Below are 4,216 nucleotides of genomic sequence, written 5' to 3'. Positions count from 1 at the left end.
CCTATGTCCTTAGACCAGCATGGCTACAACCTACACCCCTCAAAATATGAGCATTTAAATGTGTGACCCAGTTCGCTTCAATTCAGTTTCTGCTGTCCGCATGATGGTAGCAAGCAGGCCAGATAAGCAGGCTTACCAGGCAACTGGCAACATCTGTAGTTACTGCAATGTCAGCCATATCTGCTGAAAAACCAAACAACCTTCCAGCTTATAATATGATTTAACATTTTAATAACCCTGAAACCATGACTTCACTGGGACCATGTTAGTGAAAATTTACAAGCAACTTGTTTCCAACGCATCTGACAGAACCCTCCTCCCCCCGCAACCACACACTTGGGGCACACAGGACAAAATGTCACATGAAATATTGTCATTAGACAGAAGGGAGAAATGTGGGTGGGGTTAGGGGAAGGGTGTTACCAATGGACACCTTTACTGGCTCTGTATGGGCTGGATCTGCCATTGACGAACGTAGTGTGGTAACTTGCAATGTTTCACCTGAGAGAATGGGTGGATTGTTGGAAGCCATCCAGACACCACTAGAACATGGGGACATCAACAGTCTTCCCTCCTCTGCACCCCCGTTCCTTACCCCATCCCTGTTCCCATCTTGAAAGCTAGATGGGATCCTTCCCAAACAACTTGGCTGTATGGTACAAAAGCCTCTTCCAAATTCCTGAAGTGTTGGTACAGTTTTGAAAGGGAAAAGATGGAATGTGACAGAGCAAGAGCTTGGCTCCCCTCCCCGCCCCCCAAACTTTAAATAATTTACAGCCATTGAAGCATGATGCAAAAACCTCTGGGGACCCTAAATGGGCCTGTGCAATCTCAGATCAGATTATGGACTTTTATAATTTCTTTCCCAGAACAGCATCAGGAATCATTAACATTTCTATACAATTCAAGGAGTTACCAGCAGGGCTTTTTTGTGTGGGGGGGATAGGATAAAGTAAGCATCCATCATCTACAAACAGAGTTCATTTGATCTCGATGCCCTATTTTTAGAATGCCCTCCTGAAAACCTCAGAAGTAACTGTGAAGAGATTGTACATTCAGCATCAGTACAGTGACACAACTAGTTACAACCGTCATTTTACAATGCACCAATTCTAACACATTTAGCAGCAGTTCATATACAGTATTATGAGATGGTCCTTACAGGTCACCACGGTGGGTTTTTGCTCCATTATTACAAGGATACTCCACACCATAGCTACCCATGACCCAACCTTAGAGGTTTCAATTCAGTTTACAGATTCTCCCGACTCTGATGAACCTTAACATACATAAATATTCATATACATTTTTGTAATTAAAATGCCTCTTCATGTACACAATCATATATTGAATTAATCAAAGATGACCATGTATTTTGGGAGCAGAGATAGCAAAATAAATCTGCTGTGCCAGTGTCGTCCGCAAACTAAGCAAATCACTAAGAGGAAGTTTGACTGTTTCAGACTATTTATGAAAAAGTAATGTTCTTGGTCTAGAAGACATGAAGTCATGCAATAAAAGTGCTACAGAAGGTAACTGCAACTTAGATGGAAGCAAAAAAAATCTATTGATGTGTGTTATTGTGAATGTTTCTTGAACATATAATCTATTATTAAAAGTAGTTAAATATGACTATTTAATATCACTAATAAAATAGCTAGGAATGTGCTGCAATGAAAAAAGAAAGTAATAGCAAGCACTAATGCTGATAAATTATGGCAAAAAGCTAACTTATTTTCTTGCATTGACAGGATGGATAATTTCTAAAAATAATTTTGATTTGTAAGAAACCATCTCTGCTGGGCTGAAAAATATAACTCTCCTGGCTGAAACATCTGAGTCTCTGAGGGATGCTGTTGTCTTGGCAAATGAAAGTGAAAAACTGTTGTTGAACTTTCATTATGAATGCCAGGCAAGAAAGGGAGGTAAGAAAAGGAAAGGCAGAGCTCTCTTCCAAGAGTTGCAATGCAAACGTCTCTTCAGCAAGGAAAAAAAGGGGGCAGGAAACCCATTTTGGACACAGAAAACAGTGAAAGAACCACACACCACAACATTTATATAAGGTATTCAGATATCCTCTGTCCTTACAGTTGAAGTGATGGATAAAAAGTAATAATAAAAAGATTCAGGTATCAGCATAATGAGAAACATGGGCCTAGAGCTAGCTATCTTAAGTATGTTCAGAGTAGACTGCACACTAATATAGTAGAACCAAGATCATTAATGCCTGGATGGTTCACAAACCTACTTAATCCAGAGTGGTTGCTAAATTAAGGACAAATCATTTGTTTGCTGTGGCTTTTACTTCCAAGAGTGCTGCTTCTCCAAACTATTGGAGCCCTCAGCAGGCCCAAATAGAGGGTCTGTATTCTTTGAAATAAAAGCCTCAGCAAACAGCTGGAGCACCTCAGCAGTCCTGCACAGCTGTTTGCTGCAGTTCTATATATCCCCAGCTACTTTCCAAACCCTCATCTTTGTAGTGGGGGGAAACAAAACCTAATCCCGCAAAATATTTGTCACAGTGGCCACTGCATTTTTAGAAAGCTAGGCTAGAATAACAGTGCTATTGTGAGTCTTTCCACTATTTTAAACTTCAAAGCTCTTAGATGCTCTGAATTATTTTATTAAGATGTAACAAGTCCTTTCTGTTTCTCAAACAGGTAGTCTGGTTTCACATCCCAATCTTGCACTACTGGAAATCTGAGGGTGAGATCTTTAATTGGGATAAACCACCATAGCTTGACTGAACTCAGTGGAATGACAATGATTTACAGTTAAGTAAGAATCTGACTCTTGGTTTCAAAACCTGAATGGCAAATTTGAGAGGTGCCTTCAAACTATTTTGTCATTGACCATTTACTTACTTTGCAAAATTACCATTACAAAATGAGGCATGACAGGCAGTTTTGACCCAGAGAAATCTAAGCATAGAATAGCTGAGGCTATGGAGGTAGAATGGCAGTGGTGGACCACTATGCTCAGAGGCTCTACCAATTCATCCACAATATTTTAAAAGGCAAAAAGGCTAAAGAAAAAACCTACAGTTCTAATAAAAAGGTGATAAAGATGTGCTTTTTTATATACCACATGTTCTTAACATGATATGCAAAGTGCTAATAGCAAAAGCTTATAAGAAAGCAATCATCAATATGCATATATTTATGGGATGAAACTTTAACAGGAGGAGTGATTTGCCTGGTTTCACATTTAACTCTTCATTAATATTGAAAAAAATAGCCTTGCTTTGCAAAGTAACTGACAGATTTAGCAAAATACTTTAGTGACCCCTGTATAAAAGAAAAATACACATTTATTTGAACAGCGAAGAAAAAACTGCAATTTATTAAGTTTCAAAGAATCTTCGTACTCTTGAAAGCAACTTTCGGTGCATGTTCTTTAACAATCACATTCTATGAGGAGAAATAACATTAAAAGCCACAAATGTTTTTTTGTGTTTTTTTTTAATCTCAGAGTTACAGACATCTTTAATTCAAAATTAAAGGCAAAAAAATTAAACAGAAACTTTAACTTCCATCCCCAATTTTAAAATATCAGGAGTTTTTCTACAACTCAATGCTAAACTTCAGCATGGAAAATTGTATGCACTGTATGTAAACACGCACATACACACATACATATTTTATATAGGTGTGTGTGTGTGTATATATATATATATATAAAATATATATGTAGAATGCGTGTAATGGCAATGAGATGCAATTACTCTGAGGAAAGGTTATTCAGCTAAATACACTACTAAAACTTGAGAAAAAAAAACAAGTCTTGAACCCAGTTTGTGCATAGTTCATGATCCTCTATAAAACCAGCTTTTGTTGATTTGCATTCTTGCAGGACCCTTTTTATCTGATAAAACCATTAAAAAGCTAATCTTCCAAAAAAAATGTAATGCACAAGTTTCCTGATCCAAGCAGGCAGGGAGCACAATGTTCATATAATTTTTTAAAACATACTTGAAGGGTATGTTATTCCATTGTCTTTCTTCCTTTCAAAACAATCAAAAACATTGATCTTTAAACATAAAGCAATTTTTAATATATAAAGCACTCTTCAAACATCTATTTCTTTTGAGTCCATTATTTGGTAAATATGTAACTGCTACACATTAGATTAGGTATTTTCTTCTTTCTTACTGTCTCTTATTTTGTTTTTTTTTTTTAAATTTTGTTTTTTTAATAATATCTTCAGTGCTAGGAGT

This window comes from Gavialis gangeticus, unplaced genomic scaffold (genome assembly GCF_001723915.1).
Source record: "Gavialis gangeticus isolate Ggan-Ray unplaced genomic scaffold, GavGan_comp1, whole genome shotgun sequence".
Lineage (NCBI taxonomy): Eukaryota > Metazoa > Chordata > Crocodylia > Gavialidae > Gavialis > Gavialis gangeticus.
This window is presented reverse-complemented; position numbering follows the sequence as displayed.